Source organism: Polypterus senegalus, chromosome 4, assembly GCF_016835505.1.
Source record: "Polypterus senegalus isolate Bchr_013 chromosome 4, ASM1683550v1, whole genome shotgun sequence".
Taxonomy (NCBI): domain Eukaryota; kingdom Metazoa; phylum Chordata; class Cladistia; order Polypteriformes; family Polypteridae; genus Polypterus; species Polypterus senegalus.
In genome coordinates, this window is record NC_053157.1 from 115,513,937 (window position 1) to 115,539,810 (window position 25,874).

Here is a 25,874-nt window from a genome sequence, read left to right on the forward strand (position 1 = left end):
TTCAGTCTTTGCCTGTAATTCTGGTTTGTGATTGTTGGATAATTATTGACATTTTTGAGATTCCCTTTCAAAGTTGACTCCTGTCTTGCTGTCTGCATAGGCTATGAATCTTAATTTGAATTAGCAATTTCAAGAAAAGGATGGATGCATGGAAATCCAGTAAGTGTAATTGCACACATGTCATGATGCCTGATAAGGCAGTTTTTAAAGATTATAATAATTTAATTAAACAACATACTCAATTACGACATTCAGAATATGAATTTTAACATAGAAGAAAAGTTGTAGGTGCAAAGCTGATAAAATTATTTTAAATAAAAGAAAGTGTCATTTAAAGTTTTTTTTCCTCCACATCATTATTCTTCTCTCCCACCACAATGAAGAAACTATCCTCAGTTATTTAACCTCACAACCTCTTAGAGAAAAGAAACATTAAACCACTCTCTTTAGCTGGTGTGGGGACTAGCTCTGGTTGGGATCTTGTCACTCATTTGAAACGCAGTTAGAGACGCCAATCAACATAACCGCATGCTCTTGGACTGTGGGATGAAAATGATGTCTCCTAAGGATACTCGCACAATCTCATGGAAGTCAGTAGTGGGAATTTATACCATTTGAAAGACACCATCATCAGCATCCACTGAACCACTGGGCCAGCTAATTATTGAGCTCAGAATAACACGATTAAGGAGGCCAAAAAAAAATGATGCATGTGTGGATGGAGGGATTTTTATTTTTTCAGTTTCTGAACAACAACAAAATATTCCTGTTGTTAAGCAATGAAAATTTAATTTCTAATGAATAACTCAAGAATTTCCACCCGCATCCCGAAAGAGGTGTGCAATATTTTAACAAATGGTATATATTTCACCAACTGGTGCGTGTGTATATGTGTTTTAATGTGTGAGTGAGAGTTCTGTAAAAATCACTGGAAACCCATCCAAGGATGTTCCCTGACTTAGGTCCAGTGCTTCCAGCACTGGCTCTGGCACACTATACTTTTTTCCATCTATAATATATAATATCCAAATATATTAATCATTTAATTATGAAATCACTATATAATTAATATCCATCAATTAATTTTCTTAACCTTTTTATTTCAGCATAGAATTATACTTATGATTATCCCGGTGGCACTGGTATAAGGCAAAAAAAACCAAAACTCTGGATATCAACAAGTTCATTAATAAATATTATTATAATAGATTTTGAAATTTAAATTTATTGTGGATGACACATTCTGAAAGAATACATATTATTAAAAGACTACATTTGGATTTAATGTTTGTTGCCCTATGGTGAACTGGAGTCCTACACAAGTTTAGTTCCTGTCTTTAACCCTGTGTTGCTGAAATATGCTTTATCCACCTTAAACTTGGAGAGATACCTCCAGACTATTATTCCCCACCTCACTACAATGAAGAAACTATTGAATATTTGTTGCAGATACAGTAGTAGTCAATAAATTACCTACTTGAACATTTTTGAAATAGGTGTAGCCATTCTCAGACTGGACCATTTACTTTGTTTTTAGGAAATCTTTCAATTTTGTCAACATCTGCACTTATTTAATTAAAAAAAAGAACAAAAGGAAAACAATCCAGTTTGTCAAGCTGACAACAGCAGCCCAGCTCTTTGATGAATGCTTGACATCAAAAGCTGATGGGAGGTTCTTGCAGTTTGACTGTTAGTGTTGTAAATAAACCATTCATCTTTTTCTCTTGTTGGGAGACACTAAATGTCTTTTCCTGAAGGCCAGGATCCCTCACTAGAGTACCAAATGAACCACAGACCAACTATATTTCTGCAGTTGGAGGAGTGCACATTTCTGGGATGTGCTTAGCAAATTTTCAGCTACTTAAACAATACGGGTCATTAATTTTCCTCAGGAACTAACTACCAATGCCACCCCAAAAGGAAAGTAAACAAATGTAAAAAAAAAATGATTTGCCAGATGGCATTTAACTTTACAACAGCTTTCAATGTTGCTGTATATTTTACAGAGCTTACTGAAAAATATATAATTTTATTATTCTACTCATTGAATATTTAAAAAGCGGAGCTGATGGCATTGTTTAACAAATAATTTTCTTTTTAAACAGTGATGTCGTCGTTACAAGAAGTTTATATTTTGCAACTAAAAAAAGTGAGATTTCCACAAGCAGTCTGGTAAACAATGCAATGTTCTTGGTAGCCTTGGGGGTTCACATGTGAATAATAGGCTTCTATGAAGAGAAAGCCACACTGAGTAGTGTAACAAACAGACCTTATCATGTGGTTTAGGTTTGCCCCAAAAGCTGCCAAGAATGTTTGCATCTGTGGACTGGTGGTCCTGAAACAGACAGTTTTTGTATGGATAACCCCAGGCATTCTTCATATTAACCTTCTAAAGGCTTACTTCACAAAAGAATAAACAATGTTTTATGAGGGAATGAATTTTTGACTCTGAGGTTTCCTTTAGCTTTACGTTTTGGGCAAAAACTTTTGTTGTACACAAAAATCATAGATTAAGAATGGAGTTTATGCTTTATAAACTAAAACATTTTCAAAGCAGGGTGTATTTTTTGTTTTATCTAAATATACCAGTTGTGTTACCATTTTAACGGAGAAGGAATGATATGTGTTTACATTGATATAATAGGAAATATAATCCATAATAAAACATTTAATAACTCTGGACTAATTAAGAAGACAAGATTGATAAATGGTGATATGGATATGCAACATATAACAAAAATATTTTTCTTCAATAGCCCATAATCACACAAGCCTCAATGGGCTTCAACATTCCCTGTTTTTTGACATTACCCCAGCCTTGACTCCATAAGAACACAAGAAGAAACTCCCAAAAAAAACTCTTGTAGGAAAAAACAAAATGGAAGAAATCTTAGGAAAGGCAATTCAGATTCAGCGAGAGACCACCTTCCAGGTTGGTTAGGCATGCAGTGGGTGTCAAAAATTGGGGTAAATACAACACACAAATCGGAAGAGAACATATATTACACTAGCTGTGTTAACCAGCTTCTCTCAGGAAATTTTTTTAAGTCCGTGGACCTCAGTTGCAGTGCCTTTGGTTAACTGGGTATATCAGTAGTACTGTGCAACTAAGTATTTTTCTGCATGCAATACAGGAATAATGTGAAGTCTAAATATGTGTATATATTATTTTCATAATTAGATGTTTAGCATTTTCATTTGTTTATGTCATTCAAACAAGTATTTCATTTTGTGTTTTTCGTCAATTCTATATTATTCCACTTTAAAGTCCATAGATGTGAATGTATAGGTGGGGGGGCATCCTCTTTCTTTGTAAACAAATGTTTATGTAAATGTAAGTGATTTTGGAGGGCAGAGTGGGGGTCCCCTTTCAAAGTCCATAGATGTGAATGTGTATTACAATGGAGTAGCTTGAGGTGGACTCTTTAAGCTCAGACTGCTGCCATCGGTCTAGGGGTGATTGTAAAATTTACAGGTATTAGGATCTTAATCCCTCTCTATGATTATTGTGAACAACCTTTTATGTACATAAAATCAAACGTGGTGGTCCCTTTTGGCTTTGCACATGTGCATGTAATGGTGTATCATTGATAAGGACCTATGTTGTATTTGAGGAACAAAGAAAATATGGGGCTTACCGCTATTGATCTTGTGTATGCAGTAATTGTATAAAAAATCCAGGGTCTGCCTGCAATAGATCAGGGACTATTGTATTGGTTCAGGCTTGTCTTAGCGTTGAGGACAACACTTCCACCTCATTTCTCTCTCTTCTTTCGTTTTTGTTCCTGGTGAAGAAACACCTTCACTCACAGCCACTGTACCTTGCATAGGCCCTCGAGGTTTATAGTACACTTGCTAACCATTGAGCTTTGCCAAACTTTCCCCTTTCATTTCATACCTAACTGTACAAGCCAAACTTGACCACTTCTCTTTTTTTCCAGTCCTGGTCACCACTTCTGCTTCAGTCCTTCATCCACCTGTCTGATTAGTGGTGCTGTATGGAACATTAGTCTTCACCACCCTTTGTTTGCATAAAGCACGCTCTCAGTGTAGAACATACAAGTTAGCATAATATTAAGAAATATTGAAAAAAATATTACTGACAAATAAAAAACACAGGTCATATAATTTTTCTTTTTCTATAACATCACAAAATATTGATCAAATCAGTTGAAGCATTTTTGAGATTTTGGGGTATATAGATTTAATCCTGAAAATGGAAAGCTTTTACCCCTAAATATTGATATATGAAAATATCCTTTCTAGCAGATACATTCTGCCAAATTTTAGCTTTTTAACTAAATGGGAAATAGCATGTTTGTTGATGAGCGAATGTGTGTGTGTGTGTGTGTGTGTGTGTGAGTGAGCCAGTCAGTCAGTTAACTTATAGTTATGATGTTTAAAAATATGAATGACATAATAATACATTTCAAAGTGCAACCCAATTATCCAAAACCAAATAAAAGGTTAAAGTTCTATACCTGAGCAGCCAAAAGCAATCTGGGTTTAGTTGGTGCCAGGAGGACACTCCCTGCCTGATTGCATAGGCTCAACTGTAAAGTTTAGAGCAGGCAGAATAATAGCCTGTGACTGTTTTTCATAGTCTGGTCTAAGGCTCTTCATTACAGTAAAGGTAAATCTGCCCCTATGCATAAAGAAAACTCCTTACTGAAATGGTTTGTCAGGGCTGGTGTGGAAGAATGTAACTGGCCTGAATAGAGCTGTTACTTCAATCCCATTGAACACTTTTGGGATAAATTGGATCATTGACCATGAGCCTGGTTTTAACCCCCAACATTGGTGCCAAGCTCTTGTGGCTGAATGGAAGCGAAAAGCCATCAACATGTTTCAAAAATCGAGTGGAAAGACTTGGCAGAAGAGTGGCAGTTATTATAAGTAGCAACTCCATATTAATACCAAAGGTTCTGAAATAATGATGTTCAACAAGGACATATATGTGTGTTCAGGTGTCTACATACTTTTCACCACATAGTCTATACATGCTGTATATATGGGTTCAGAAATTTGCATGTGTTCACCTCCATTTTTCTTTGGGTATTACCATGTACTCCCACACCCTCAACCTTGTGCATGTCACATTAATTGATGATTCTAAATGTGGGAGTGTGAGCATTGGTGTGGGCAAAATTGTGTCCTTCATGACCCTAAACTGGATTAAGTGGGTACAAAATGTATGTTAGTTCATTTTGACCTAGAAGGTGTTAACAACAAATTTGTCTGGTTTGATGTATATTTCTTAATTCCTGGATATTTATTTCTTAATTCCTGGATATTAACATGAATGTTTAAACATATATATTCACAAGTATGAAGTTGTATTTCTATTTTTAAAAAATGCCAAGAAAGTTATGGTCTCAATAAAACATTGTCCATTCTTTCAGCTTCACTGTTCTTTTCTCTCTCTCTCTCTCTCTCTCTCTAAGCTAACTGTGTTATTCAAACATAGATACTGACATTCAAACTTCTTTCAGGTCTTTTGAGTTTGACCTCAACCATCTTGATCTCTGTTGAAATACATCTGAGCTGCGAGGTGAGAAGCTGGAGGTTTACACAAAGGCTTCACAAGTTTGTAATTGATATTTATTTGGTTTGCAGTGTTTAATTTTGTTCTCAGAGGGGTAGCCCTGTTGTCTATCCTTCCTCCCTGATTGCTGCTGAGGTCATTTAAAGCCACATGCAAACACATGTCTGCAGGGGGTTTTCAAGGCAGCTGTGACCAAATGGGTAGACCACCAGTTGAGACATCAGCAGTTGAAAAGGGTTCATGACCATAGCTGGATATACTAATAGCCTTTTTAGCTATTACATTGCTTTATTTGCTGAATTAACATCAAATTAATTGTTTATACATTTCTGTTTTCTTAGAAAATCAACCATTTTAGGAGCACCCTCCTAGAAAAAAATCTATATGTTTGCATATAAAGTTAAATCAAAGCGCTAGTCTTACAGCAATGTTTACACCTTTTGGCAGTTACAATGTTTGTTCTTCACTGCTAACTAGATTAGATGAGTTTAACACTAATATTAAAACAAAACACAAAAATGTCGACTAGTGCAACAATTACATTCCCAATTCTATAAACCAGCAATTAAACAGGCAGTCATATACTGTAGTTCAGTGTATTTAATTTACAAATAATTTCACGTCCGCTGTTTTAATTTCCAGGAAAAAAAAATTTAAGTGAAAAGAGGAACTCCATCTCATTATGGTGTATACCCAGAAGTGGTCGGCCTTGAGCCAGTAGGGGACGGCCACCGAAAAGACCAAAAAGTGCCTCAAGGATTTCAAATGTTTTGGAGTTAGTGAAGAAGCCAGCCATAAAGTAGAACAGTCTAGAATTTCCAGAACCAACTGACTCTTTTTCTAAGTCAAGTAGTGTAGTTCTACAAAGCAAATCACAAACAAACAGAAAACAGGAAAAATGACTAAATAAATAATGATAACATAGTTCACATGTTACACAATAGTAACAGTAACAATAATTTTTTTCTTAATGCTGCTTATTAATTTTTTTAGTAGAATAGAATATGGATCACTGGAAATCACGTACCACTGGACCATATAAACACACCAATAATAGTGAAAAAAGTAAAACAGAGAAAAGGAATTACCTCTAGCATACACAACAGGACCAGCCAAGAACCAGAAAAGATGTGCTCTGACCAACAACATCAGAATACACTGACCTTACCTTTTTTTTATTTTATTGATTTTATTAAAATAAAATAACATTCCGTACAAATAAGTCAAGTTTTACAAAAAAAGGTTTGGAACAAATCAACCCCCACCCCTGACCTTACCTTTTTTATACTAGTTTATAGGTTGCAGGCTAATTCACTGGGGTGATAATGTATTACACTTAAAGATCTAGGTTGCTTCAGTCTTTAACAAACACGTATTAAAGTATCCACCCTGAATAGAGGGCTTAATTATTTATAATGTTGAATATTTCAATTGAAGTACAGAAAGTTTGTTTTTGTACAAAATGTCTAGATAAAAGATACTGAATAGAACCTACACAAAAATTGCTTTTACATTCCATGATTTTATTTTTAACCAGTCATATTGTTTTTATTACATAAAAGAGTGTGCAGGGACAAGTCAATACATAAATCACCCCTTTACTGCAACTATATGACTGCCCGATTAATTTTTGGTCTATATAATTATGAAAATAATTGTTGTACTGTTCAGCATTTTTTTGTTGTTTTTCTTTAATATTAGTATTAAGTCACTTTCCCTTTAAACTTTATATTTTGGGAGTATATTTTTTAAATAAGTTATTGTGGTTGATAACTAAATTACTCATCCTGTTTTCAGATGGAGTATAATTAAAATCAAATAAAATGAGCAGCAAGATTTTTAGGTGAACACGTAGCGGAAAGATATGTGAGGCAGCATTAGTCCTCTTTTATCAGATTCTAGCTTGAGGTAGTCACCATCCTATCCATCCAACCCTTTTAGCAATTCAGTGTCAAGGAAAGCACTGAGCCCTTTCCCAAGATCAAGGTGGACATGGTTGAAACTGTTATGTCCTGAGTATTGCAAAATTTAAAAAAGAATGGTACTGTTGCAGTATGAATGCCTAATAACACAGCTGACAATAGAGGATAACGATTCTTGTTTATTTTATTATCCATAGAACAGGACTACCTAGTTAATTTACAGAGAAACATTTAGGAAAACAATGGAACACATTACGACTTATGGATGTTATCCTCTGTTCTCTCTACTTCCATTTCACCTATTCTAATAGGTTGCTGTTGCTTCAAGGATTTTATTGACAAGTATGTGAGAATATCAGGCACTGGCATTTTAAAAACAAAGAGTGAATGCACATCATGCAGAGTACTTCTGGTCTCCCCCATTAATTTTACAAATATTAAAATATCTCTCGACTTTTGCTACTAAAATATTTGCCAAATATTTGAATGGCCCATTACTTGTCTCTCAGTAACTTTATATTTTTTCTGCAGTTTGGGGTGCCATAGTTTTTTGTTTTTTTTTTTTTTTTATTTTCTTGTCAGCAGAAGTACACTACATGTCATGTCAATATTTAAAAAAAAAAATATGTATTTAATATACCCCCTTTACTGACGGAATATATTCTATACATTATTATAAAAATAATATTTATAAACAAAAAAGTAGAAATTATTTAAATGGCTTCAAAAATGTGTGATAATTATGTGAGATTTAAAAATTAATGCATTAAGTGAGCATCAGTACCTAACTTTAATGAAAATATTACTTGATACAAAACTAAACTTTGTTTGAAGATGGTTTCGCATACGTTCCATTTCAGCCTATCATGTATTGTTGCATTTCCTGCTGTAATGGATAAAAGAGCTCAGTTATCAAATGAAAGCTCCCCTGCACCATGCCATAAACACAAGAACTATTTTAAACAGCTGAAAATGAAGTTACCAAAAGAATATCACAAAAATCACTGGCGATATGAAATGAAAAATGGTTAATCAACTACTGTTACATCAAGGTGTACAAAAATAACCAGCTGTACTAAAATTTATTCTATGTGAATAAGAGCATAGATGTAAGTTAGAATGACATTTAATGCACTGTAAAATGTGTTAGAGTCCTGAAGTTCCAGACTTAAATCAACATTAGGCACTTATTGAAGCATTAATTTAGTTTCATGTAAATCGATCAAGTATTTCATATTAGATTAAAATGTGCTTTGAGTGCTTAATTGTAAGGAAAATCCTTGTGCAAACCTAGACAGCAAATGGTGTAATCAAATGGTCAAGGAATGCTAAGTGAGCAGACATAAGTATGTCTTAACTATTGTCACCAGAGGGTGCTGATGCGGTTAGTGCATGTGACAAATTTAGGTAATCAACCATCCTGAAGGAAAATGCACTCATCTTGTAATGTTGGATAACACTTTTTTTTTTTTAATCAATATTAACAGTTTTTAGATAAGGAATGAATATGACAGAGTATTAGAAATAAGTACAAAAAGGGAAATGAAATCATAATACGAGAGTTTCTACTGGATTTTAAATAGGTGTATAGTCCTTGGCCATTGAACTACATATTTATTGTATAAGTGTGTGTGCTGTGAAGTGAGACACCCCTAGCATCTGTCCATACCCGGAATAATTTGAGATGCTGTATATGAAAAGAGTATCTTTGATTTAAAATAATAAGTTCAGCATGAGAGAATAAAATGTACAAAGAAACAGAGAAGCAAAATTCTAGCTTTTTCCTTAACCTTAGCTATACCCAGGTTAAGCCCTCAAGAATACTCTGTTTTACTTCCTATATCCTCGCTGCTATATGATAACCCTGATCTATTCCTGTCATTAGTGAACACTTGTATCGTTCAACCTCCTGTCTCTAGTAGTGAAGTGTTGTACCTTGTTAGCCATTATGAATGCAGTGAGAAGTCAATCAAAATGACATGTTTTATTGGCTAACTAGCAAGATTACAATAGACAAACTTTCGAGGCAGCTCAGGGCCCTTCTTCAGGAAAGGCAGCTGTCTCAAAAGCTTGTATATTGTAATCTTGTTAGTTAGCCAACAAAACGTGTCATTTTGCTTGACTTCTCATAGCCTCCCGACTCTAAATTCAACTACTTCTGTGTTGTGAAGTGCCATTTAACCCTCTTTTGGTGTTGATTTCAGCCAAGCCCCAAAATTAACAGCAGTGGGATCCCTTAACTTCTGAATTACATTAGTTTCTGGGTTGTCTGAAGTAAAAGTGGAATAATGTCCCAGATCCTGCCATTTGGAGATCAAGTACTTCAAAGGTCAAAATGTGATCACTGGTCTTCTGCCAGTCCCATGGTCCTACTGATTAAGACTGTAATACTATTCAAGCTTCCCAAATAAGCCCATTTGCTGCTATTTATTGGCCAGGAGGTGTTCTGGCCACCTGGCAAAAACCCTTGTAATTATCATGTTTATCTATTTGGTGACCACTGGTAAATTCACTCTCAAGGAAGTCAATGTACTGTAGGTGCAGGGTTTATGGCTAACAATGGTGTTTTCTTCATACTAGCATTGGCAACTTGAGTTTTCTATTCTCTTTGGGTCTTATAGGGAACTTCACCATATATGGTGCAACCAGTGGTGGTTCCAGACCAAATTTAGCAAGGGGGCCAGGGTGGGGCAAGTGTTTTTTCATGGGGGCACAGAACAAAAAAAAGGGCAATATTTAATTGTTTAATATATTAAGTAAATTTATTTGGAGCGCAAACAAAATGAACTGAACACTTAACAATAAAATATACAAATGAATTTCAAACAAAAGATTTCACATACTGTGCCTAGGCACAATAAACCTTTAAACAAACTACTTTTTCTACAGTAACATTTCTCTTTTTTGTATGCAAGATATTTTTCTTTTTATGTAGGTATGTATTTATTTTTTATAAAGTGACTTTTTTACAGCATGAAGCTTAAATGTACACTCACATTTTCTGTTCAGTAATCTCTCATCCTCTAGCACTGGCAACACAGTAGACAGTAACATTATAATAACAGTATTCTGCATTTGTGATTTCTTGCAAAATGGTCCACAAATGCATCAAGGTTCAAAGCCTTGGCTCTTCTGGATTCAATGCTTAGCATCCCTAGATTGCTAAGACGCTCATCAGTAATGGTGGACCGGAGGTAGGTTTTTACTAACTTTAATGTGGAGAAACTCCACTCACAAGTGGCAGAACTCACTGGGAGCGCAACAGCTATTTTGCACAGTCTAAAGAGCTCGTAAAATACCTCTTTGTATGGCTCAATGAAATGGATCAACTCCACTGTATCAGATGGCTTTTGAATCACACTGCTCTTTATTTTTCTTTCCAAAAGTCTCTTGAACTGATGCAGTTCATGCCCCAGGTCATCAACATTGATATGGAACGCTCCAGCATGTTACTTCTGGTTTCCGTGCCAGCGCATATCACCGTAAGTAATCAATTAAAATTTTATCTCTTCAGCACAGGGACCATAACAGGGGCCAGGGCCAGTTCTAAATGGGCACTGGCCCCTGTTGGCCCCTGTCTAAAACCGCCTATGGGTGCAACTGTAGTATCCCTTTGAAATATTTTGTGAATTGGATAACCTTTCATGATACACGATAGGCACACACTTGAAACATAACACAGCAGACTTGACATGCACCCCATGACATAAAGAGTACATTACTATGTTTTGTTTAATACTCAATGTATTTTTTACTTCATTATTTGCTCTCTGATTGGGATTAATAGATAGATGCTATTTACCACTCACAAGAGACAGGATAATGTACTGTAGTTTATTTAGCTCAATATTGGACCTTAAATTTAGAAGAGAAAAAGAATTATGAAGATGAAAGTAGCATTATGGTGAAAATCAAATCCTCCAAAGGAGGAGTCATGTTTTAATTAGACATTTTAGCATAGCCAATCAAAACACACACACATACTATAAAGAACTCTGCTGAGCTGGAAAGAGAAACTTGAAAAAAAAGGACTTGACATATTTGCATATTGTCCTGTAAGGATTGTCAATAATCCACTAATTAAGGTTTCCTAATAATTTCAGTACCATTTTTTCTTGTTTAATTGTCCTTTAGTGTTCTGGGAATGTTGCCCTCCCTTGAGTTTTGTTAGCCTTCAAATGCTTTCTTTTATTGGGACTTCTAAGTTGTATCGTATTAATTTTATATGAAAATCCCAAATTCCTGTCTCCATGTGTATTATCTTTTCCTTACATGCAAGTAAGAATTTCACTATACTGTTTACATGTGACAAGCTATTACTACTACTACTGCTACTACTCATTTTGAAATCTGCAGCCATATTCCGCTTTTTAATTAATATTTTTATACAGCGTAAATATGAGAGTGTAAATACACCTGGTGGGAGTAGTAGTTGAGTGAGTTAATGCTGCCCAAGAACGTGGTCAGAATCCCAGCCTAGACATTATTGATGTAGAGTTTGCATATTATCCCTTTGTCTGCAGATTCTCTAGTTTATTTTTCAAATCTCAAAGGTGTATGTGTGTGTGTTAGGTTAACTGGCAACTCTAAGCTAGCCATGTTGTAAGTGAGTGTGAACCCTCTTATTCAAATATAGCATTATTGTGGGCTGGATCCAATCCCAATAGTATTGTGTGCAAGGCAGTAGCCAAACCTGAACAGGGACCATTTCAATATAGATCACTATAATGATACATTTTTTAAATAGTTATTTCACCCTGCCAAAATTAAATTCTTAGGAAATGCTGATAATTTACAAAATATATTATGATGTATTGCATTGATTGCCCTCCAGATTTTGTACTCATGTACATTGTACACTAATATATATATATATATATATATACATATATACATATACATACATACATACAGTGGTTTCACTAATGTCTTGGAACACGTACAAATTACAACCAAAAAGTTCGGCAAACTTTTGCATGTGTTCACGACCACACACTCGGTATACAAACAAGCCAGCTTCCCTTTTGGTTTGTGCGTGCCGATGATTTCTGCACGTGTTCAATCTCTACCTGTGCATTCCCTGTACAGCGAGAGAGAGAGATACACACAAATGAGAGAGAGAGAGACACACAGACACACACGCACAGAGACAGACAGACAGACACAAGAGAGAGAGAGACACACACACACACACATGAGAGAGAGAGAGAGACGGCTGGACGCATAAGACCGAGAAGGCAGTTAAAGAATGCACCAGGCTTGTTTTTAAAGAGACAGATCCGAGCATTGTTTTAACCTTGTTGTACTTAATGAAGACTTTTTTCTATTGGATTTTAACCTCCACTTCACTTCGGTTTACAGCGAATGGTTCATAGCGTGCATTTTTGCAATATTACTTTTCTTGGTGGGTTATTAAATTACGGATTTTTCAAACGTTCATTTTTTTCCCTGTGCTTAGTGTTTTTAATGAGCGGTTCGTAGCGATATAGCATAAACTCTTGCAGTGTTAGTTTTCTCTGTTGTTCAAGGTTTTCTCAGTGTTATTTAATGTTTTTACATTTAGTTTACTATTACACTGTGCATTCTATGGTTTAACTATATTTGTGCTTAAAAATCTTTTAAAAAAAAATATATTTACATACAGTGTACGATCTGGAACAGATTAATTTTATTTACATACAATCCTATGAGGGAAATTACTTCGGTTCATGACCAAATCGGTTTACGACCAGAGTTGGTTCCACTGTATATAATTTGATACTATCCATATGTATGGTGTTCACAGCAATACCTCGAGCAGCCACAAGAGCAGCGGCTGCGGGAAGGATGCGTAGGAAATGAAGTCGCATGACTGGCGCGGAATGTAGACTTGCTAATGCGACCACACGTACACAATGAGCACAACAAATGGATGAGCAGCGTACAGCTACAAATACTACTAACACTGAAAGAAATCGTGCAAATCGGACACAAAGGACAGATGAAGAACATGCGCTACAGAATGCTACTAACTCTGACAGACATCGTGCCAGCCGTGCACAAGCAACTGAAGAAGCTTGAGCAGCTGCAAATGGAACATGGGTTGAAAGAAATCGAGCAGCCCATGCCTTATGGCAGCTGAAAAGGTCTATTTTAACCACAAATCAGTGCCATGATAACAAAATCATTTCAAGGACTTAACAAAACAAATAATTCTTTGCAGAGAAAGTATGGATTTCACAGACGTTGAATTTGTAGCCCGATTTGATCGGTCTCCCAGCCGCTAGTATATGTATTATATATATATATATATATATATATATATATATATATATATGTATATATATATAATATATATATATATAAAAAAATAAAACATGTTCTATACACAAGTATATGTGCATAGTCAGTGCTCAGAATTTTGTCTTTAGTTGCACTCAATTTACACTCACCTAAAGGATTATTAGGAACACCATACTAATACGGTGTTTGACCCCCCTTTCGCCTTCAGAACTGCCTTAATTCTACGTGGCATTGATTCAACAAGGTGATGAAAGCATTCTTTAGAAATGTTGGCCCATATTGATAGGATAGCATCGTGCAGTTGATGGAGATTTGTGGGATGCACATCCAGGGAACAAAGCTCCCGTTCCACCACATCCCAAAGATGCTCTATAGGGTTGAGATCTGGTGACTGTGGGGGCCATTTTAGTACAGTGAACTCATTGTCATGTTCAAGAAACCAATTTGAAAGGATTCGAGCTTTGTGACATGGTGCATTATCCTGCTGGAAGTAGCCATCAGAGGATGGGTACATGGTGGTCATGAAGGGATGGACATGGTCAGAAACAATGCTCAGGTAGCCCGTGGCATTTAAACGATGCCCAATTGGCACTAAGGGGCCTAAAGTGTGGCAAGAAAACATCCCCCACACCATTACACCACCACCACCAGCCTGCACAGTGGTAACAAGGCATGATGGATCCATGTTCTCATTCTGTTTACGCCAAATTCTGACTCTACCATTTGAATGTCTCAACAGAAATCGAGACTCATCAGACCATGTAACATGTTCCCAGTCTTCAACTGTCCAATTTTGGTGAGCTCGTGCAAATTGTAGCCTCTTTTTTCTATTTGTAGTGGAGATGAGTAGTACCCGGTGGGGTCTTCTGCTGTTGTAGCCCATCCGCCTCAAGGTTGTGCGCGTTGTAGCTTCACAAATGCTTTGCTGCATACCTTGGTTGTAACGAGTGGTTATTTCAGTCAAAGTTGCTCTTCTATCAGCTTGAATCAGTCGGCCCATTCTCCTCTGACCTCTAGCATCAACAAGGCATTTTCGCCCACAGGACTGCCGCATACTGGATGTTTTTCCCTTTTCACACCATTCTTTGTAAACCCTAGAAATGGTTGTGCGTGAAAATCCCAGTAACTGAGCAGATTGTGAAATACTCAGACCGGCCCCTCTGGTACCAACAACCATGCCACGCTCAAAATTGCTTAAATCACCTTTCTTTCCCATTCTGACATTCAGTTTGGAGTTCAGGAGATTGCCTTGACCAGGACCACACCCCTAAATGCATTGAAGCAACTGCCATGTGATTGGTTGATTAGATAATTGTATTAATGAGAAATTGAACAGGTGTTCCTAATAATTCTTTAGGTGAGTGTATATTAAGAAAAACAATTTCTGCTCTATTTAAAAATCAGTTAGTGTCTTTAGCACAAGTCAAATTATTTGTAACTGTATGTTGTCCTATGTTTTGTGTATGTTTCTTCTGACTTCACCTAGACTCACATTGTATTTCTTGTATTTATATAATCAGCAAAACTGGGTGTCCCAGTGGCACAGCAGTTAAAACAGTCAAGGGTGACTCCAAACTGTGTTCAAATCCCACTTGGGTCATGGTCTGTCTACAGTATAACTAGATCCAGTTAACACACATCTGCTATGTAAATGAATAGTGTTTTCATTATGTATTTATTTTTAATTCGTATTTAACACCAGTATGCATACTTACAGTACCTTTACCATTATTCTGTTTACATGCTAACTACAAAATTAAAATGGCTAATTAACCTGCTATTAAACTGGTCATTAATGTACACTCTAATCTGAAATACTTAATGTATCTTTCAATCTGCCTTATTGTTTTGCTTTGTATTGTATAATTGTCAAGAGCTAGTAACGGTGTTCACTGTTATAAATAAAACAAAGATTAATTGATTGATGGCACAATCACTATAGGAGACTACTATCAAATTTACATTCTTTCACTAACTGTTAGGAACTTGCAAGTTCTCCGAGTGTGTTTGTCTGTGTATTTTGTCTTCAGGTTCTACAGTTTACTACACCATATTAGAGAAGTGCATTACTGATGTATAACTGTCTTCAAATCTGTATGGTGTGAGTCAGTGTGAATATTTGTGTGAGTGTGCCCTGGCACCCCAGCTAGGGTTGTTCTCTGCCCTGCAACTCCTCCTGCCAGGACAACCTACTATTCTAGTAGGCCCAATAGATGAGTTTGCTAAAAAAACAATGAAAGCACAGAACAACATAACATAGGATGATGGGGCTGAAGCCCAGCAACTGCTTTATTAATAGGTTACTCAATATTTAATTTATATTACCTGTCATATAAAAACATATTGAATAAACACTAAAAATGCAGTACAGGGTCAATATGACTGTCAACAACAACCAAAAATGACGGTGTTATAAACGGTCTGATCACTATCTGAACCTACTTATGCCAGAACAGAGTCATGGGAAGATGCAAAGTATTATGGCAGTACCAGACACAAAGAAAGAACCACTCATGCATAGACTCCTTGGGGTAGATTTCTCTCTTTCTGTGGAGCCCTTTTTATATGCCCATGTTCTGTTTTTCCAGTAATAATCTTTTTCTTTTACAACCAAGGCAGCTTTAAAGTTTTGTGTAAAGGGCATTGTGCAAAATAAACCCTCTGCAATACATACATTTGTTCTTGTTTACTTTGTTCTGTTGTAGGGAAAAACAAGCTGAGTAGCCTGTTGAGTTTAAAGAATGTTCCTTCGCTCTGAGAAGCTACAATTACTCTCCTGTAGTGCTGGAATAGTTATGTTCCTACAGTGCTCTATATAACAAGCTCAATCCTGAACTAACCAACATTAACAGGGTAATGTTTTTTCCATGTATCTATTCATCTTCAAACATCTATCCATCCATTATCCAACCCGCTATATCCTATCTGCTTAATCCAGTTCAAGGTCACGGAGGCCACAGTCTATCATGACAGCTCTGGCATCAACACAGCACCCAGCCATTGACAGGATGCAATACATTGTTGTAATGTCTTTCCAGTGTTTTTAATACTTTATTCTTATTAAACTAGTCTGATAATTTGTATTATTATTTTTCACATAGAAGCATCCTGAGATGATTCAGTTTACAGTTTAATATAGGCTACAGTTCTCAAGACACTGTATTGCAATAAATAAGTTTGGACAATAAATAACTGAATATGCCATACATTTAGTTTGCTTAAAACTCTAAGACTGCAGCACCAGGTCAGGCTCTTGTCCTATCCACAATTAATTGGACTAATCAAAATTTAGAATGTTATGTGGGTAACCACAATTAAAAAACAGTTGACAAATTAAGTCTTTATCATTTAACCCCGCCATTTAAGAACCAGATTAGAAAATGCATAGATACTGATGGTATTTATGATGATGGTGTTGCAGTCAGTGCTGCCGCCGGGGTACTTTATGTGTGGTCTTTGCATCTTCTCCTTTTGTCTACCCTAACATGTACTGCATATGCTTGGCTGTTTGGTCAATTCTATACTGACCTTGTATGAGTGAGTGGGTTTACAGTGACAGATTGCTTCCTGCTGCCAGGATGGGCTCTGATTCCCTATGAATCTGAAGTGGACAGATTAGAAATTTGATGGATAGATTGTTCCAAGAGTTACATTTATGCAATATTCTATACATCCATCCATCCATTATACAACCCGCTATATCCTAACTACAGGGTCACGGGGGTCTGCTGGAGCCAATCCCAGCCAACACAGGGCGCAAAGCAGGAAACAAACCTCGGGCAGGGTGCCAGCCCACCACAGGGCGCTATTTTATACATTCCTTTTATTAAAATGAAATGAAAGTGGTCTGTTTAAACAATAATTAAAGTTTATTCATAAAATCCAAGACACCTGTTCTTATAATACCCTTAGCAGTCTTAACATTAGTACACTGGCTGCCTGTGTTCTTTAGAACTGATTTTAAAATACTTTTAGTTGTATATAAGACTCTCAACAATTAGCACCTTCTTATATTTTGGACTGCCCGTCCTCTTACATTGTAATCTTAAAAACTCTTATTACTGGCTTATTCAGCATTCTTAGAGTGAAGCATAAAAGAATTAATGAGGCAGACTTTCTGTTTCTACAAGCCAAAAATCTGGTGTACGTTTGTGCACATATATACTGGGCCAGCGCAGTTCCACACTTCAAAAAACTACTAAAAACCCACCTCTTTAATCTGGCATTCATGATCCCTTAATATTGAGGGGAGGAGGAAATTGGGGTAAGACTTTAGTTTAGGTTTTGAAAAAAATGCACCTATTACTCATTTACTTTTATGTAACAAGATCTTAACAAAAATTTATTTTGGTCTTATTTATGCCTATAAAATATTTATCTCTGTGGAGCATGACATATAAAAAGCCTTTGATATGCTGGTAAAATTACTTGTGAATATGAGGGATTCACAGGTCTCTTATACTATATTATACAGTATCAAGAGAAATATGTCTCACTTAAGCCACCTCTGACTGTTCCAAACTGACATTATTTCAGTGGGCCACTTTGCACCGATGAATAAACATTTTAATGATGCTTTGTAAGTGTTATTTATACCAACCTAATCATTTATTAATGTCTTGTTACATAACAGCATATGAGTAATAGATGCATTTTTAGAGTGCCTAAACTAAAGTGTTACTGAAATTGTTTCTTTTCTTTAAGTGTAATTCTATTGGCTATTTAATAGGCTGTTTGCTAATCACTACTTTTTTGTCTTCTGGCTGCTCCCATTATGGGTTGCCTCAGCAGATCATCTTGTTCCATATCTTCCTGTCTTCTGAATCTTGCTCTGTCACACCCACCACCTGGGTGTCTTCTGTCACCACATCCATAAACCTTCTCTTAGGCCTTCCTCATTTCCTCTTGCCAGGCAGTTCTTTCCTTAACATCCTTCTCCCAATATACCCAAAATCTCTCCTCTGCACATGTCCAAACCAACGCAAACTCGCCTCTCTGACTTTGTCTCCCAACCGTCCAACCTGAACTGACCCTCTAATGTACTAATTTCCAATCCTATCCATCCTCGTCATGCCCAATGCAAATCTTAGCATCTTTAACTCTGCCACCTTCAGCTCTGTCTCCTGCTTTCCGGTCAGTGCCACCGTCTCCAACCCATATAACATAGCTGGTCTCACTACCGTCCTGTAGAACTTCCCTTTCACTCTTGCTGATACCCGTCTGTTACAAATTAGTCCTGACACTCTTCTCCACCCATTCCACCGTGCTTGAACTATCTTCTTCACTTCTCTTCCGCACACTCCCAATTACTCTGTACTTTTGATCCCAAGTATTTAAACTCATCCACCTTCACCATCTCTTCTCCCTGCATCCTCACCATTCCTCTGACCTCCCTCTCATTCACTCACTTTCTTTTTTTTCCCCCTGTACTCCATGGTGGCGCTATGTGACTATGCTGCAACCACCTGAAATGCTTGGAAGATGAAGAGAGCTCCACAAGAGTATCGTATTAATGGTAAAACATTCATGGAGTATAGAATATCCAAGAAGAGCCTAGGTGGTCTATTGGCCTTGGAAGCCCACAGGCTAATTTTCCCCAACATCCCACCAAGTGGAGTTTTTATTTTCTTGTCCTATCTGGTCTCCTGACAAGAGACTCCCTACTGTTATAAATAAATGTTCTTTAGTTTTAACTTTATTTTTACTATTAATAATGTAATCACCTTTGAGTTGCTTTCATTTATATAAATGTTCCACATAAAAGAAATGTTTAAAAGTGTTAACGTCTTGTTAAGTAGTCATCAAGATTGGCGTTTATTCTCGTCTCTTTTTGTACCTTTCATCCATCTATTCCTTTTACCTGTGTAATTCGTGTTTAATTCAAGTTTTGAATCATCTTGTTGAAGTGTTTTGCTTTTCTATTTTTTTTTTTTCAACAATTATAAGTGGCATTCGGATATTGGCATCCCGTAAATTTAAAAACCACTGCCAAAGACTGCACTGTTCTACAAACGGTGCTCCACGTACTGTCGCTCTTAAGTCTCTGACGCTAGTAAATGGATGCCAGTTCTACTATTATTTTTCCATTATTGACTTTAGCCATTTTAACTTCAGCACACTGACTTAAAACGTCACTGATATTACGAAGTCAGTTTCTAGTTTTCCAGGCAAGCTGAAGCGGGTGAGTACAAACACAGCAAAGCAGTAGTAGCAGAACTACAGGACACTTCATACGTGCGGCCGCTTCAAAGCCCTGTCGACATTTATGGCACTTTTAATTAAAACCACTGGAGGACGGAGAGCGCCAGTTCTTCAGGTGCGCCGCTCCTTTTCTGCATCAGTGTGTTAATTTCCGAAAACAATCACGGCACAGACCTACCCGAAGTTCATCGTGTGTTCACGGTAGTTAGAAATAGCAAGAGCATATCGGTGAGCCTAGAGCTGGAAGGAAATGAATGTGCAGTCGTGGCTGTCCTAATTATGTCAGTGCTCCGCTCGAACGTTCGTTTAGCGGGTAAATTTGTTCTGTAAAACGGCGACAGTCGCAGTGTGCGAGTGCAAGAAGACCGGTGGGTTCAGCTTGAAGCCCCTCTCAGGTCTGACAACCGCTGCGTACCCTTAATAGCGAGGTTTAGGCGTAAACCTGGAATGCTACTTTAGAAATTGGTTGGGGGGCTTTAGAGGTTATTTTGTGCAACTACACTGCCTACAATAACGAGCATTCGTTCTTTGATTATACATTTGGGCCAAAGTATTAACGCACGTCATTCGTCCAGCTCTTCCCACAACAACGTAGCTCGTGTCCCCCTGCCCATGAAAAATGTCAGCTACAGGGACGTTAATTGTAAACTGCACTTATTCGCTTTTATATAATAACAATAATGCTACTTCACGCTTTCCTCTCACATCCCACGACGTTCGCGTTACGTTAGTTGCTGGCGTGTCAGTGTAATGAAGTGGTGTCCAGCTATGGTTCCTGCTTTGTGCTTTGTGTTGCCAAGATAAGTTATGGCCCACTACAACCCCGAACTGGATTATAAATAGAATGGAATGTTTTGTTATAAGAATTATTATAAATGTATTATTCTGCATTTAATGTACGTGATTTTATATATTACAGCTATAATAGCTGTAATATAAGAGGGATTGTTCCAGAATCGTGCTCCACGTTTGCCGGGATAGCCTCCAGCTGCCCTACGACCCTGCGCAGGGTATGGCGGGTTTGGGAGGCAGATGGATGGATATGTTCCTCATTTTACAATGTAACAGTTTTCTAATGATCTATTATAAACGCACAGTGTAATGGCGTGGTTAGTGCTGTTGTCATACATCATTAAAGCCCTCCGTTCATATCCCAGCCCAGGCTTTGTCTCAGGTGCTCTCCATGTACACCAATGGTCTCTGGTAAGTCATGGTGCTAACTCAACATTCCAAACAGGCACAAGTTTGGGGTGATTGGTGATGCTGAGTAAGTACCAAGATGTTGAAGGCATCTTGTGATAGATTTACACCCCCTGTTCTGGCTTGGCACCAGACTTTTAATCACTAAGCTGCTAGGGCAGGTTGTAGCTTCTTATGACTTTGTAATGAAATTCATCCAATGGGCACCAACTATGTCTATAAAAGAATATCATAATAACCTAGTAAGATTTTTTTAATAATTTCCTGATAATGCAATTGTGATATGCAATTATGGTAATGTTACTTAATGTACTATCAATGAAGTTTTCATCCAGTCCAGTTTTACATCAAAGGGAGAGCAAGCCTATCCCAGCAGCATTTTGGTGAAGGGTAATAACCAAACCAATATGGTATGTCATTGAGGCATACAGTTTATGACACTTCCTCTTTTTCTCACATTCATTTATTCATTCCAGGCCAGTTATCCTGACCTGTACGTTTTGGGGATTGTGAAACTGAACTGTAGTTTCCAAACCCAGAGACACAGGAGGAATATGCAGATGCCACACAGAAAATGAGTGGGCTGGCAATAAAGCTCAGGTCTTTGGAATCAAGAAATTCACATGCCACCAATCAGTAAATCAAATGATCTTTAGTTACAGTAATATAGCACATAACTATTGCCTTTACAAGGTTAATTCATAATACAACTTAAAAATTTGTACATCAAAAATAAATAATAAAAAAATATATATTTGATTAACAACTGTTCAAAAATAATTGTAGGTATAGGATTTAGGTTATCGTCATGTATTGTCATTGCATGCAGTTGATGGCAGGCCAGGAACAAAGTAAGTTTTTTTTATGGCCTCTACTTCAACATAGATATATAACATCTTGCCTGAAGAAGGGGCCTGAGTTGCCTCAAAAGCTTGCATATTGTAATCTTTTTAGTTAGCCAATAAAAGGTGTAACTTTGCTTGGCTTTTCACTACATTCATAATGGCTAACATGGTACAACACCCTAGTAAGCAGAAGACAGAAATAGAAAAAAAAGCAAAACAGACCTGCATGTCAGGAAGATCTAGATTGTGCTATAAAATAAGAAACTCTCATTCATTTATTTTTAATCTGGCTGGAAAACCTTTGTACATCAAAATTGCATTATTTTTTTGAGTAGAATATGTAGAGTGGAAAAAAAAGCACTGCCACTATTGAACCAAAAGGGAGCGCCCTTTCCTCATTTCTGCTTTTGAATCCTATATGACTTGACCAGTGAAACAGAATATTTCATGTCAAAATAGTGAAATGTTTACATAAATACCTGAATATGGTCATCCATTTAAATGTGTAAAGATAAATTAGATATACAAAATATTAGGAAGAGAATATTCTCTTTTAGAGCAAAAAGGTGAAAGAAAATAATTTAGTGACATTGAAAAAATAAACTGATGCATCAACATTTTCAAGAATAAGCATCATTTGGAAGAATAAATGATAGGATCTGCTTATTGAAATCTGCCATTTTACGTTAAACTTGTTAAGTTTTTATATATTTTTTAATATACTGATTTTATTATGTATTTTTTCTGAGTATCTGTACGGAGCTGCAGGTCGTAGTGTTATAAAGTTGGTTGTGTTCAAGATATAGAGAATCAAATTTGGTGCAACAAATTCAAGCTCTTTTTTCTTTTAGACAACAGAAAAGTTAGTTTTGTGAAAAATCCATAGTATCAAATAAGTTCTAAAATTAAAGATTTATTCAAATATTTTCTGAGGCTTTTTTGCTTTAATCTTTTTAATGTTTATTAGACTTTCATATTTAAAAAAAGTTAATCTCACCATTTTTTCTCACTTTTAAAAATGGCTAGATCTATCTGCAAATGGCTTGACAGACTGCTTGATACAAAATAATACATAAATAAAAAGTTTGCTCAGTAGGCAATACTGTATACCACTTTTGGAGTTGTATTAGAGGAAAACCCCCCATTTATTTCTTAATTAGCATTCTTTTGATTACAGGTTTGTGGAAACTATACTGGCAGCAATGCATGGAAGGTAAGAATTATCTCAGGATAGAATGTCATCAATCGTGCTTACTCATACATGCAGGTCTTTGAGACATGGAAGGAATTCAGAGTACCCCGAAAACCAACAAAAACACATAGAGAAAATATGCAGGCGTTACATAGTGAAAAAGTTGGGATTTTAATCCAGATGCACAGAAATGTAAGGCAATATTTCTTACCTTTGTGCTACCGTGCTACCATTAAGGCAAAACCAGGCAGCAGCAATTCAACCATCTAACTATCTGTTTTTAAACCTTTTCACTCCTTTTAAGCAATGCACTATGTCAGCAGCAAATATTATTTTTTTTTAATCCAATTTGTACTGTTTTTTCTTTTTGAATAACCAACTCATTTTTATAATCAAGAAGCCTCTCAATTTAATTTCTTCCTATATTTTCAGTATTTTAGATTATTACATATTTATAAATTTCTTAGATATAACCTTTTCTTTCAAATTTAGCATGTTTGATGTAATTGAACTAAACATACAGTACTGTTTTCTGTTGTTTTCCTCCAAAAATGTATTACTTAGGTTGTTTACTTTTTCTTGTTAAGATTTTCATTGTTACTGTATAACTAGAGGATGGATTATCCTTGATTTTTTTTCTTTTAAATGTATTTTACTTCTTTGTCATGAAGTTGTCAATTAATTCTCTTAATTAACTGATCTGGGATATGTTTCCCAAAAATTTGAAGATTTGATTTTGGTAAGTAACGAATGAGATAACAGACGACGTAGGTAAAGAATGAGTTTTACGAGTGTTTCCTGAAGACCTTGATTATTCAACATTTAATGAATGAGTTTAAGGTACTTCTTTGTTGGGCTTCTCTCCAGCGCCACATCAGAAAAGCAGACTGTCGATAACAGGAACATGAATCTCATGTGTTTCAACAATCAAATATACTTTATATTGTCAAACCACATGACATGTGCAAATGTAAAAAAAAAAAAAAGTTAATTTAAAAATGCAAAAAAGCACAAAATAAAGAAATTAACATTTTACTGATAGTTAAAATCAACTTAACCTATTAGCTGAAAATCTATAAATGCATTAAAATATTACATATGGCTTCCTTGCAAAAAAGAACAAGCAACCCTTCATAAAAAAAGAATTAAAAGAACATACCTGTATATAGAATGTAGCAAAAAATTAAGAGGTGTTGTTTTCCAATGCTGGAAGCCCCTTGAGAACTTGTGCAGTAATTACATCATCCACATCCCCAGAATGTGCCCTACAGCAGTGCATGTGCTTTGGTGTCTGATGTTATACCTCTCGTTAGTCATGGTTTGGGGATTCAACACTGGATGTAACAGCAGGTATTCATGAAAAGGATACCCACTGTCAGTAAATACACCATCCCTTGCCACCTAACACACCCTAGAGGTGAACCAGATATAAGCATCATGTGTACTCCCAGTCTGCTTGGCCATAATGCTGTACAAAAAGTCCCTGATAGCCAGCTGCATATCATCTGGATATATAATAGAACTGTTTTGACAGGTATGGATGGGATTCAAGAGGCTGGGAGTATGAATTGAGATGATTGTTCCATCCACTTCACCTACAATGCTGGGTATGCCGACAATGATATGAAAAACAATTTTAGCATCATGCAAAGCATTGTATTGCTATTACTGTTTACTTATTTGGCTGACACGTTTATTCAAGGTGACTTACAACATTTGAGATATAATTGGTTACATTTCATTTGTTTTACCAGTTGGAGCACAGGCAGGTGTCATGCACTTACTCTTGATCACACAGTGTCAGGAGTGTGATTTGATCACACAACTGTTTTTTTTTTTAGTATTGTAGGGTTTGTTGCGTGCATGGTACAACAGTAATCTGATCACAGTATGCACAGATTTGGACACGGAACCCTTCCTGTGGCCATGTGTATTATTGACAATCCACTGGTGGCATAGAAATGGAGAGCTGACAGAAGTTACAAGGTGGGGCTAGGCAAAGTTGCATTGTGCTCCTCTGTCCAATTAGTCCTACACCAGACCAAGGAGGTTGATTATTTCACTGCAGGGCAGCCTGAATATCTCTATTAATTTTTGATTACTGAGACAGTTGAATGGGTTCATATGTGTCTACAAAAGAGCATTTAGAACTGTGACGTGGCTTCTTGGATGTGTGACGATGTGGGTTTGCCTCCATGCTCCCATTGCTATTCAGGAGCCCTTGAACCCAACACCGTTGATAGATATAACCAAGGTGAGCTAGACAGTGAGACAACATTTGAGCAAGGGGATGGTTCAAATGTGCAAAAGTGCTTTTATTAAAAACCAAATCAACAAAGTGTCCAATAAAGTGCAGTGATTCCAAGTTCAATAAATAAATAATCCATTAATGAAAAACGTGGAGGTAAAATTATACAAAAAAAAACAATCCTTTAAAAATGAGGTTAAAACGTTCCTCAAGAAGCAGTCTTTAAAAACAACAACAAGCCCAGTGCTGCTTCTATGCTGGCGTCTCACTTGCTTCTCCTGACTAGGCTTTGCAGCAGGCGAGACGCTCTCTCTGCAGCTGCCCTTTTCCATTCACACACCCAAGACTGGAGACCTCCCGATCCCTGGCTTCAGTCTGGCACTCATCCCAGCCTCGAGACTTGGTTCAATCCAACAGCCAGGACGCTCACATTGGACAT